Source organism: Pan troglodytes, chromosome 10, assembly GCF_028858775.2.
Source record: "Pan troglodytes isolate AG18354 chromosome 10, NHGRI_mPanTro3-v2.0_pri, whole genome shotgun sequence".
Taxonomy (NCBI): domain Eukaryota; kingdom Metazoa; phylum Chordata; class Mammalia; order Primates; family Hominidae; genus Pan; species Pan troglodytes.
This window is the reverse complement of record NC_072408.2, coordinates 39,498,373-39,510,848: the sequence shown is the minus strand read 5'-3', so window position 1 is coordinate 39,510,848 and position 12,476 is coordinate 39,498,373. Positions and strand designations below refer to the sequence as shown.

General features: G+C 42.9%; 1 pseudogene; it reads left to right on the top strand.

The window, feature by feature from the left end:
• Positions 1–3,519: 3,519 nt before the first annotated feature.
• On the top strand, positions 3,520–5,787 carry LOC467037 (60 kDa heat shock protein, mitochondrial-like; annotated as a pseudogene).
• Positions 5,788–12,476: the final 6,689 nt, after the last annotated feature.

Sequence of the window (12,476 nt, the reverse complement as noted above, 5' to 3'; positions counted from 1 at the left end):
CTCCCAAGTAGCTGGGACTACAGGCGCCCGCCACCACGCCTGGCTAATTTTTGTATTTTTAGTAGAGACGGGGTTTCACCGTGTTAGCCAGGATGGTCTTGATCTCCTGATCTCATGATCTGCCCGCCTCGGCCTCCCAAAGTGCTGGGATTACAGGCGTGAGCCACTGTGCCCGGCCAATTTTTGAACATTTAATTAGCTTTGCATTCCTGGAATAAATCCCACTTGGTCATGGGGTATAAACCTTTTTTATTTTATGTATTTTATTTTATTTTATGACTTATTTTACTTTTAAAAGACAGGTTCTCACCATGTTGTCCAGCCTGGTCTCAAACTCCTGGGCTCAAGTGATCCTCCCACTTTGTCCTCCCAAAATCTTGGGATTACAGGTGTGAGCCACCGCTCCTGGCCTAAACCTTTTATTTTTTTTTGAGATGGAGTCTCACTCTGTCACCTAGGCTAGAGTGCAGTGGCACGATCTCAACTCACTGCAACCTCCACCTCCCAGGTTCAAGTGATTCTCATGCCTCAGCCTCCCCAGTAGCTGGGATTACAGATGGGTGGCACCATGCCTGGCTAATTTTTGTATTTTTAGTAGAGATGGGGTTTCACCATGTCAGCCAGGCTGGTCTCGATTCCTGACTTCATGTGATCTGCCCACCTCGGCCTCCCAAAGTGCTGGGATTTCAGGTGTGAGCCACCGTGCCTGGCTGCCTAAAGCTTTTTTGTTTTCTTTTTCTCTTCTCCTTCCTTCCTTCTTCCTTCTTCTTCTTCTCCTCCTCCTCCTCTTCCTCCTCCTCCTCCTCCTCCTCCTCCTTCTCCTCCTCCTTTTCTTCTTCTCTCTCTCTCTCTTCTTTCTTTCGAGATGGAGTTTCACTCTGTTGCCCAGGCTGGAGTGCAGTGGTGCAACCTCAGCTCACTGCAGCCTCCGCCTCCCGGGTTTGAGCGACTCTCATGCCTCAGCCTCCCAAGTAGCTGAGATTACAGGCATGCCCACCATGCCCAGCTAATGTTTTTTCTATTTAGTAGAAAAAGGGTTTCATCATGTTGGTCAGTCTGGTCTCAAACTCCTGACCTCAAATCATCCACCTGCCTCGGCCTCCCAAAGTGCAGGGATTACAGGCGTGAGCCACCATGCCTGGCCCACCTTTTTAAAAAAATATGTTTCTGGGACCGGGTGTGGTGGCTCACGCCTGTAATCCCAGTACTTTGGGAGGCCGAGGCAGGCGGATCACCAGGTCAGGAGTTCAAGACCAGCCTGGCCAACGTGGTGAAACCCCGTATCTACTAAAAATACAAAAAATCAGCCAGGCGTTGTGGCGTGCACCTGTAATCCCAGCTACTCGGGAGGCTGAGGCAGGAGAAACGCTTGAACCCGGGAGGCGGAGGTTGCAGTGAGCTGAGATTGCGCCACTGCCCTCCAGCCTGGGCGACAGAGCGAGATTCCATCACAAAAAGAAAAAAAAGAAATAAGGAACAACAAAAGAGCACCACTTTGCAACCTTTAATAAAGCAGTTGATCAAGGCAATAATTATCAAAGGCTGCTAAAACCATTATATTAAAAATTGATTGTGTATCACAAGAAAGGAAAACTATATACCAATATCTCTTATGAATATAGATGTTAAAAAAAAAAACCTTAACAAATTATTAGCAAACTGAATTCAGAAACCTTTTTTTTTTTTTTTTTGGCCGAGTCTTGCTCTGTCGCTCAGGCTGGAATGCAATGGCAGGATCTCCACTCACGGCAACATCCACCTCCCAGGTTCAAGCAAGTCTCCTGCCTCAGCCTCCCGAATAGCTGGGATTACAGGCACGTGCCCCCACACCTGGCTGATTTTTTGTATTTTTAGTAGAGACGGGGTTTCACCATGTTGGCCAGGCTGGTCTCGAACTCCTGACCTTGTGATCTGCCCGCCTCGGCCTCCCAAAGTGCTGGGATTACAGGCGTGAGCCACTGCACCCAGCCTATTCCTTATTTCTTTATTATTTTGTATTCATCTATAAAGGAGGATTTTCTTCCTCAACCACTTGGTTATTCTGAGAAACCATTCATATAGAAAAGGCAGGCTATATATTCAACTTGTTTTCCTTTACTTGCTAGTTTTAGGAATAGTAAGTTGAGTATGTAATATCCTCTTAAAGATGATCAATTAGGGTTTTGAAAAATTATTGTGAACTTACGGATTTTATTAAATTTGGCGTGTTTACATTCTTTGTAGTTATTCTTTTTGATGCTCAAACTGTACCATCTTTGGACAATAGCAACCCACTGAAGTTGATTCTTTTTAAATATTATTCATTTAATTTTTGACTTTTTTCAATAGAGACTGTGTTTCCCAGGCTGGTCTTGAACTCCTGGGCTCAAGCAGACCTCCTGCCTCAGCCTCCTAAAGTGCTAGGATTAGAGGTGTGAGCCCCCATGCCCAGCTTCTAAAGTTGATTCTTGAATCCTTTTGACATACCCCCAGTAGTCTTTGATAGCTTTCTCGCTTACTGCTGTGAAGATGCCTTATATGTACTGTCTCTTTTTATTGTTGCCATTGTATCTTTCGGATCTATTCCTACAAGTCGGACTGTTGGGTTGAAGGGTAAATACACATATAATTTTGGTAGATAGTGGGAAAGGTGTTATTTTATTTTGTCTTTTCACAAGCAATATATGAAAGTGCCCTCCCCGCCTTTTTGTTTATTTGTTTGTTTGTTTGTTTGTAGAGACAGGGTTTCGCTCTGTTGCTTATGCTGGAGTGCAGGGGTATGATCTTGGCTCACTGCAGCCTCAAGCTATCCTCCCACCTCACCCTTCTGAGTAGCTAGGACTACAGGCATATGCCACCGTGCCTGGCTTATTTAAAAACATTTTCTTTTTTTTTTTTTAGAGAAGGGGTGTTGCTATATTCCCCAGGCTGAAAGTACCTTTTAACCCACAGTCTCACCAACAGTTTGTTGTAAGCTTCTGGATTTTTGCCAGTCTGGCAGGTGAGAAATGGTATCTCCGTGTAGTTTTGTTTTTGTTTTTGTTTTTGAGACGGAGTCTCGCTCTGTCACCCAGGCTGGAGTGCACTGGCGAGATCTCCGCTCACTGCAAGTTCCGCCTCCCGGGTTCATGCCATTCTCCTGCCTCAGCCTCCCGAGTAGCTGGGACTACAGGCGTCCGCCACCACGCCCGGCTAATTTTTTTTGTATTTTTTAGTAGAGACAGGGTTTCACCGTGTTAGCTAGGATGGTCTCGATCTCCTGACCTTGTGATCCGCCCGCCTTGGCCTCCCAAAGTGCTGGGATTACAGGCGTGAGCCACCACGCCCGGCCTACTCCGTGTAGTTTTAATGTGAGCATATTTTTATGTTCAAAATCACATTTTAATAAGTTGGTGATAGCAAACCTGCATTAACATTTAAAGAAGGCAGGCCAAGCATGGTGGCTCATGTTTGTAATCCCAGCACTTTGTAAGGCCAAGGCGGGAGAATCACTTGGGTGCAGAAGTTTGAGACCAGCCTGGGCAACATAGTGAGACCCCATCTCTATAAAAATTTTTAGCCCTCACTCGCCGCCGACGACCTGTCTCGCTGCGTGCACGCCCTGCCGCCGCCCCGCAGAAATGCTTCGGTTACCCACAGTCTTTCGCCAGATGAGACTGGTGTCCAGGGTGCTGGCTCCTCATCTCACTGGGGCTTATGCCAAAGATGTAAAATTTGGTGCAGATGCCCGAGCCTTAATGCTTCAAGGTATAGACCTTTTAGCCAATGCTGTAGCCCTTACAATGGGGCCAAAGGGAAGAAGAACAGTGATTATTGAGCAGAGCTGGGGAAGTCCCAAAGTAACAAAAGATGGTGTGACTGTTGCAAAGTCAATTGACTTAAAGGATAAATGTAAAAACATTGGAGCTAAACTTGTTCAAGATGTTGCCAATAACACAAATGAAGAGACTGGGGATGGCACTACCACTGCCACTGTACTGGCACGCTCTATAGCCAAGGAAGGCATCGAGAAGATTAGCAAAGGTGCTAATCCAGTGGAAATCAGGAGAGGTGTGATGTTAGTTGTTGATGCTGTAATTGCTGAACTTAAAAAGCAGTCTAAACCTGTGACCACCCCTAAAGAAATTGCACAGGTTGCTACAATTTCTGCAAACGGAGACAAAGAAATTGGCAATATCTCTGATGCAATGAAAAAGGTTGGAAGAAAGGGTGTCATCACAGTAAAGGATGGAAAAACACTGAATGATGAATTAGAAATTATTGAAGGCATAAAGTTTGATCGAGGCTATATTTCTCCATACTTTATTAATACATCAAAAGGTCAGAAATGTGAATTCCAGGATACCTATGTTCTGTTGAGCGAAAAGAAAATTTCTAGTGTCCAGTCCGTTGTACCTGCTCTTGAAATTGCCAATGCTCACCGTAAGCCTTTGGTCATACTCGCTGAAGACGTTGATGGAGAAGCTCTAAGTACACTCGTCTTGAATAGGCTAAAGGTTGGTCTTCAGGTTGTGGCAATCAAGGCTCCAGGGTTTGGTGACAATAGAAAGAACCAGCTTAAAGATATGGCAATTGCTACTGGTAGTGCAGTGTTTGGAGAAGAGGGGTTGACCCTAAATCTTGAAGATGTTCAGCCTCATGACTTAGGAAACGTTGGAGAGGTCATTGTGACCAAAGATGATGCCACGCTCTTAAAAGGAAAAGGTGACAAGGCTCAAATTGAAAAACGTATTCAAGAAATCATTGAGCAGTTAGATGTCACAACTAGTGAATATGAAAAGGAAAAACTGAATGAACGGCTGGCAAAACTTTCAGATGTAGTAGCTGTGCTGAAGGTTGGTGGGACAAGTGATGTTGAAGTGAATGAAAAGAAAGACAGAGTTCGGATGCCCTTAATGCTACAAGAGCTGCTGTTGAAGAAGGCTTTGTATTGGGAGGGGGTTGTGCCCTGCTTCGATGCATTCTAGCCTTGGACTCATTGACTCCAGCTAATGAAGATCAAAAAATTGGTACAGAAATTATTAAAGAACACTCAAAATTCCAGCAATGACCATTGCTAAGAATGCAGGTGTTGAAGGATCTTCGATAGTTGAGAAAATTACGCAAATTTCCTCAGAAGCTGGTTATGATGCTATGGTTGGAGATTTTGTGAATATGGTGGAAAAATGAATTATTGACCCAACAAAGGTTGTGAGAACTGCTTTATTGGATGCTGCTGGTGTGACCTCTCTGTTAACTACAGCAGAAGTTGTAGTCACAGAAATTCCTAAAGAAGAGAAGGACCCTGGAATGGGTGCAATGGGTGGAATGGGAGGTGGTATGGGAAGTGGCATGTTCTAACTCCTAGACTAGTGCTTTATCTTTATTAATGAACTGTGACAGGAAGCCCAAGGCAGTGTTCCTCACCAATAACTTCAGAGAAGTCAGTTGGAGAAAAATGAAGAAAAAGGCTGGCTGAAAATCACTATAACCATCAGTTACTGGTTTCAGTTGACAAAATATATAATGGTTTACTGCTGTCATTGTCCATGCCTACAGATAATTTATTTTGTATTTTTGAATAAAAAACATTTGTACATTCCTGATACTGGGTACAAGAGCCATGTACCAATGTATGGCTTTCAACTTAAATCACTGAGGCATTTTTACTACTATTCTGTTAAAATCAGGATTTTAGTGCTTGCCACCACCAGATGAGAAGTTAAGCAGCCTTTCTGTGGAGAGTGAGAATAATTGTGTACAAAGTAGAGAAATATCCAATTATGTGACAACCTTTGTGTAATAAAAATTTGTTTAAAGTTAAAAAAATTTGTTTTAATTAGTGAGGCATGGTGGCATGTGCCTGTAGTCCCAGCTACTCAGGAGGGAGGATCAGTTGAGCCCAGGATGTCAAGGCTGCAGCGAGGCATAATCAAGGCACTTCACTCCAGCCTGGGCGACAGAGCAAGACCCTATCTCAAAAAAAAAAAAAAAAAAAAAGAAGTTTGTCTTTAGCAATCTAAAATTTGACAAGTTTGCTTTGACTCTCTAGCTGCAGGTTCATACCCAAGTTTATAGTAAAAAATAAGATGGATTTGTTATATTCAACATGGTGTAGTAAATATCAAATATAGGTGAAAAATATATTTCATATTCGTAAAATACTATATAATAAAGTACTTTTATATAGTAAAATACTATATATTAAACAAAGTACTTTATAGTCACCTGATCTGACTGCCTTGATAATCCCTGAGAGATAAGCAGGACTGATACTTATTAGATGCCCATTAAACAGAGTAGTATATTAAGAAGTGTACAGATACTACTTATATGCCCATTTTGTAGAAGAGGAAACTGATGTTTTAAGAATGTGACTTTCCAGTTTAACACAGCAAGTGGGTGCCCAGTTTGTCAGCGCATATACTAACATAGCAAGCAGTAGAGCTGGGTTTGAATTTCAAACTTCTGATCTACCCACTACAAATTCTATACTTTCTTTTCCCAGTATTTGCTAAAGGAGACACAACCCATTTTACCCAGGAGGTGGCAGTGTTTCTCTTACTGTTATATTTATTGGGCGCTCACTTTCCCACTGAAGGTGAAATACTTAAAAATTGAAAATTGTATTCTTTCAGTGAATAATCTCGAGTTAAATTATGTTTAGCTGTTAATGATAATAAGATTAGTAAAGTTGGTGCCTGCCTTCTAGGAGTTGACAATCTAGGAGCAAGAGGTGGAGGCGGAACTGTGAAGCAGAGTCCAAAATAGCCTAAAAAGGCCGGCTGTCGTGGCTCACACCTGTAATCCCAGCACTTTGGGAGGCTGAGGCAGGCAGATTACTTGAGGTCAGGAGTTCGAGACCAGCCTGGCCAACATGGCAAAACCCCATCTCTACTAAAAATACAAAAATTAGCCGGGCATGGTAGCATGCACCTGTAATCCCAGCTACTGGGGAGGCTGAGGCAAGAGAATTGCTTGCACCTGGGAGGCAGAGGCTGCATGAGTCGAGATTGTGCTGCTGCACTCCAGCCTGGGCAACAGAGCAATATTCTGTCTCAAAAAAAGAAAATAGCCTATGAAAATTTCAAACAAAGTGTTATAGGAATACAAATTTGTAATGGAGCTCTTGATGTGATGTCTTTAATGGCAGTTTAACTTTAGTCCACAGGTGGGAGTGGGCTTACTCTACTGTTAGGAGACACAGGTAAGTTCAAGCTCTCTGACTTCCAAGACACAAAAATAGGCAATAAAAAAAAATCAGGCCAGGCATGGTGGCTCATACCTGTAATCCCAGCACTTTGGAAGGCTGAGGCAAGAGGATCTCCCTTAAGGCCATGAGTTTGAGACTAGCCTGGGCAACATATTGAGAACCCTGTCTCTATAACAAATTTAAAAATTAGCCAGGCCTGGTGGCATGTGCCTATAGTCCTCGCTATTTGTTGGGGGGTGGTGCTGAGGCAGGAGGATCGCTAGAGGACCGTGTCTCAAAAAACAAAAAGAGAAAAAAAGAAAACAATATACTGTAAACATAAAAGGAAAAGCTCCTAGATGTTCTAATGTGCCATTCCATCACTGCCAGCACTACTTTGACCTTTTTTTTTTTTTCTTTGAGACGGAGTCTCGCTCTGTTGCCCAGGCTGGAGTGCAGTGGTGAGATCTTGGCTCACTGCAAGCTCTGCCTTCTGGGTTCCCACCATTCTCCTGCCTCAGCCTCCCGAGTAGCTGGGACTACAGGTGCCCACCACCACGCCCGGCTCATTTTTTTTGTATTGTTAGTAGAGACGGGGTTTCACCGTGTTAGCCAGGATGGTCTCAATCTCCTGACCTCATGATCCACCCACCTCAGCCTCCCAAAGTGCTGGGATTACAGGTGTGAGCCACTGCGCCCAGTCTTACCATTTTTAATTAGTAACATTTTTTTCAGATGTAAGTTTTGTGTTCTGAGACAGTCCATTTATTCATTTAACAAATATTTTAAAATTTTAAATTAGCCAGGTCCTGGTGAATGCTAAGGATATAATGGTGTACAAAACAGTCACAGTCTCTGTCTTCATCAAGCTTATGCTTCTGGTGAAGGCTGCTCATGACTAGTGACCTTATAACTAATGTATATTTATATTTTAACAATTACTTTTTCAGCACCATATGAACAGGAAAAATAGAAAAACAATTATTTCTTACATTCAAATCTCTCTCTCTCTCTCTCTCTTTTTTTGAGACAGAGTCTCACTCTGTTGCCCAGGCTAGAGTGCAGTAGCACAATCTCGGCTCACTGCAACCTCTGCCTCTGGGTTCAAGTGATTCTCCTGCAGCAGACTCCCGAGTAGCTGGGACTACAGGGCCACACCACCACGCCCGGCTAATTTTTTGTATTTTTAGTAGAGATAGGGTTTCACCATGTTGGCCAGGCTGGTCTTGAACTTCTGACCTCAAGTGATCTGCCTGACTCTGCCTCCCAAAGTGCTGGGATTACAGGTGTGAGCCACTGTGCCCAGCCCTTACATTCAAATCTTATGTTTCACCTGAGAGTTTTAGGATATGGTCCTAATTATCTGGAAATCAGATTTCAAGCAAATTATCTTCTAAATATATAGTGAATCAAAACTCAGGTAGAATCTTCATTAGGAGTGCTTCTCAGCAAATGTGGTTTTCAACAAACCTCTTGCTGTTTGTGTTGTAAGTTTATCCCTAGAAATATTACCCAGTGTGTAGGTTAAGAATAAGTCAGAATATTGAATATGACTACTACTTGAGGTAAGGGGCTGGCTTGAGGAAAATAGTTGAATCTTTCACTTCTGGATTCCTAGGATTATTCCTTTATTATTTCTGACCCCAAAGTACATATTTACTGGAATTTTTAATTTTACGGGCAAATAGAAAGGATAGAATTGAGTCAAGAAATCTGAATTCTGGCCAGGAGCAGTGGCTCACAGCTATAATCCCAACACTTTGGGAGGCCAAGGAGGGCAGATCACCTGAGGTTAGGAGTTTGAGACCAGCCTGGCCAACATGGTGAAACCCCGTCTCTACTAAAAACACAAAAATTAGCCAGGCATGGTGACATGTGCCTGTAATCCCAGCTGCTCCAGAGGCTGAGGCAGGGGAATTGTTGAACCCGGGAGGCGGAGGTTGCAGTGAGCCGAGATCGCGCCATTGCACTCCAGCCTGGGCAACAGAGTGAGACTCCATCTCAAAAAAAGAAAAAAAAAAAGAAGAAGAAATCTGGATTCTGGTGTCACTTATGCTGCTATTTGACCCCTATGACCTTGTGTAAGTGAGCTTGCCTCTCTGGGATTTGTTTTTTTAATCTGAAAATGAGAGAGGACAAGGGGAAGGAACTATCCAATTAATTACTGTTTTGGCTCATTATCATCCCCGCAGTCTCATACTTCTTGCAATATTTAGATTTAACCATATGAAATTGCTAGTATTCAATGATATGAAAAGATTAAGATTTGACCTATGGAGACAGCAGTTTCATTTGATTCAGCCTAATTGTTGAATCAGTTGTGGGCCCTATTGGGATCATCTGAGTTGTTTATTTTAGGGATAGATGAGGCCAAGACCAAGCAAAACTAATGCCTCAGGTGTGAAGGAAACACACATTTAGAGAATATATCTTTCTGGTAGATGATAAAATAAAAATAAAAAGAGAATACAATGAATACCACCATATAATCAATGTAGTATATTCTGGGTTACATAGAATTCATTCTAGTCTTTTCTTTCTACAATATGCTAATTTTCTAGCCCAGTGATTCTAAATGATTTGGTTCCTGTATTCCTTCAGCATCTGGCAAAGGAAAAGTCCATTTGACAATTTTATTAGAATATTCTCTGTAGCAATGTTTGTCCAGGAATATCTGTTGCTAAAGGAGAAGAGAACCTGTTAGCACTGATATTCAGGTGTGAAAGAAATAATTCTTCAGAGCTGTCTTTTTCCTTGTTTGCCAGTGAGGTAAGTCAAAGAGGTAAAAAGACAAACTTTTCCAATTTTTTGTTTTAGACCAATTTTGTCATTCCATCCTACATCAGAAGGGGTCACGGCTAAGCTTTGCTTTATTGTTTGATGTAGCTCATTAACATTTCTTGCCTAAGGAAACTGGTATGTTCAATAAACTGTTTTTGTTTGTTTGTTTGTTTTGTTTTGTTTTGTTTTTTACTTTTCCCTAAGACATAATCTCATCTTTTTTACCAGGAAATAAACTCAGCTTTTTTTTTTTTTTTTTGAGACAGAGTCTCACTCTGTTGCCCAGGCTGGAGTGCAGTGGCATGATCTCAGCTCACTGCAACCTCTGCCTCCCAGGTTCAAGCGATTCTCCTGCCTCAGTCTCCCAAGTAGCTGGGATTACAGGCGTGTGCCACCACGCCTGGCTAATTTTTGTATTTTTAGTAGAGACAGGGTTTCACTATGTTGACTAGGCTGGTCTCGAGCTCCTCACCTCAAGTGATCCGCCCACCTCGGCCTCCCAACGTGCCAGGATTACAGGCATGAGCCACCGCGCCTGGCCAATAAACTCAACTTTTTGGACTATTTCCATTACATAGCCTTTTGGACACAAAAGTTAATCAGTGGAATGAGAAGATAATCCACAGGGAGTATTTATACCTAGGGAAAAATGTTTCTTTGGCTCTAATATACCTTGTTCAGGTCTCTTAGCCACAATCAGAGTCTCACACGCAAACTGACCTGTCTCATTGCTTTCAACCACATATACCACACCAGCCTGTCTCCATTGGAATGTCTGGCTAGGGTCCAGCACATCTACAGGTAATACATTCTTCTGAATTCTCCACTCTGATATGGAGGGGCCAATAGAGGCATGCAAACATTTTTCTTTCTTTTTCTTTTTCTTTTATTTTGAGACAGGATCTCACTTTGGTTGCCTGGGCTGGAGTACAGTGGCGCCATCTCAGCTCACTGCAGCCTCGACCTCCCAGGCTCAGGTGGCTCTCCCAACTCAGCCTCCTGAGGAGTTGGGACTACAGATATGCCCTACCATGCCTGGCTAGTTTTTTGTATTTTTAGCAGAAATGGGGTTTTGCCATGTTGCCCACATTGGTCTTGAACTCCTGGACTGAAGCAATCTGCCCACCTCAGCCTCCCAAAGTGCTGGGACATTTTTCAGCTACATTTTGGGGTTGATCTAGCCCCTACTCCTTCACCTTGGACACTTGTTTAAAAGAGTTGTTTTTCTGGAGAAATCACAAACAAGCCTATATTGAATCAGGTACAAATGTCTCTTCCCCAAAGAAGTTACAGATAACTCTCATTTTGCTTTTTTTCCCTTCAAAACAATTCCTGAGTGCTGGGTTCATGAGAACCAAGAATTAGAGAGGCATTGACTAAATCTGGAAAAACGTGGGCAATGTAATGGGCAAAGCAGAAGGGCGTCAAAGTAAATACACTGGAGGAAGTAGGATTCTTCCTCCTCCCGTATACTTCCTGAATCTAACCACAGAACACCATTACCTTCCCCATCATTTCCACAGAATTCCATAACTCCTTTACAAATATACTCACCTGTAATGCCAGAAGTTTTGGAGACTGAGGTGGGCAAATTGCTTGAGCTGAGGAATTCAAGACCAGCCTGGGCAACATGACAAAACCCCGTCTCTACCAAAAAAAAAAAAATTACAAAAGTTAGCCAGGTGTGGTGGTGCATGCCTGTAGTCCTAGCTACAGGGTGGGGAGGGGTGGGATGGGTGCGAGGATCACCTGAACCTGGGGAAGTCAAAGCTGCCTGTTGTGAGCCGTGATTGTGCTACTGCACTCCAGCCTAGGTGACAGAGTGAGACCCTGTCATAAAAAAAAAATATATGTTTATAATACATATACTCACCAGAATGAAGGATTTAGTTTCCAGTTTTGTTGGTGCTCTTTAACATAATACACCTTTGGCATCAGTTTGCATATCCGGGTCATTTTACTTCTGTGGTCCTAACTTACCAGATTATAAAAATATAGATTTTTCGGTCGGGTGCTGTGGTTCACACCTGTAATCCCAGCACTTTGGGAGGCCAAGGCGGGTGGATCGCCTGAGGTCAGGAGTTCGAGACCAGACTGGCCAAAATGGTGAAACCCTGTCTCTACTAAAAATACAAAAAATTAGCCGGGTGTGGTAGCAAGCGCCTGTAATCCCACTTAGGAAGCTGAGGCAGGATAATTGCTTGAACCCAGGAGGTGGAGGTTGCAGTGAGCCAAGATCATGCCGTTGTACTCCAGCCTGGGTGACAGAGAGAGACTCTGTCTCAAAAACAAACAAACAAACAAACAAAAATTTAGGTTTTTGTATTAGTTCACATAAGTAGAGCTTATTGAATTAGATCCTTCTTTTATCTCCCTTCTATCTGATATTCTCTACTTGTAGAGTAGAGGACTGGGGTTAAATCTTAGGATGCATGGAAGTCCTCCTTTTTTTCTGCCAGATTTGTTTTTATTTCTTGGATGGTAGGACTCAAAGAGAAATGGGAGCTGGGGTGTCTTGTATCTAGTGATTTTTGATTTTGTATTA